At 24.7% G+C, this 815-nt stretch overlaps 1 non-coding gene across 1 annotated transcript; it reads right to left on the reverse strand.

The window, feature by feature from the left end:
• Positions 1 to 409: 409 nt before the first annotated feature.
• On the reverse strand, positions 410 to 516 carry LOC136170046 (U6 spliceosomal RNA). Its single transcript, XR_010663504.1, has one exon. It is a non-coding gene; the product is annotated as a U6 spliceosomal RNA (small nuclear RNA).
• Positions 517 to 815: the final 299 nt, after the last annotated feature.

An 815-nucleotide genomic window follows, 5' to 3' on the forward strand; every position in this document is an offset into this window, starting at 1 on the left:
TTCTCAATTTTCCAATATTTTCCCAAATCCAAAGTGGTATTTCCATTTTGAACCATTTCCTCTTTCGGAACTCTTAGAATCAAAAACACAAACAGAAAAAATAAAATAAAAAACACAACAAAGCATTATAAAATTTCTTGATGTTTACACTCAATGCATTCGTATATTTAGACAAAACATAAAAGAACATGTAGAAATGTATAAAACAATATTTGTATAAGCATATAAAGTATAATATATATTTGGAAAAAGAAAAGAAGGTGACTTTAAAAATGTTGCTTCATTTTCAGCATAGTCCTTTCTTTTTTTTTTTTTTTTTTTGGCCTTCCAGTGAAATACTTCATTTATTTAATTTTTTAATACATCCATCTGTCCTTGTTATTATTCATTTTATTTATTTATTTATTTTTTAAATATGGAATGCTTCATGAATTTGCATGTCATCCTTGTGCAGGGGCCATGCTAATCTTCTCTGTGTCGTTCCAATTTTAGTATATGTGCTGCCGAAGCAAGCACAGCATAGTCCTTTCAATAAATTTTCCTTCTTGAAAAATGATATAGTAAGTATAACAAATATGTATGAAATTTTAAAGTGAAACAAAAAATGCAAAACTTTGTTGCAAATTCTGTGGTAAAATTTTATGAATAATAAATTATATATATTAAATATGTATAGTATAAATCAACTATAGTATGCACAAGAAAATGATAGAATTTGTTAAAAATATTAATTTATAGAAGACTAAAAATGTGATTCTAAATTAATACATACATATAAGTATATACAATGAAGACATTATTTTATCCTGTAAACT

The sequence above is a fragment of the Muntiacus reevesi genome, chromosome 5, assembly GCF_963930625.1.
Source record: "Muntiacus reevesi chromosome 5, mMunRee1.1, whole genome shotgun sequence".
NCBI lineage: Eukaryota > Metazoa > Chordata > Mammalia > Artiodactyla > Cervidae > Muntiacus > Muntiacus reevesi.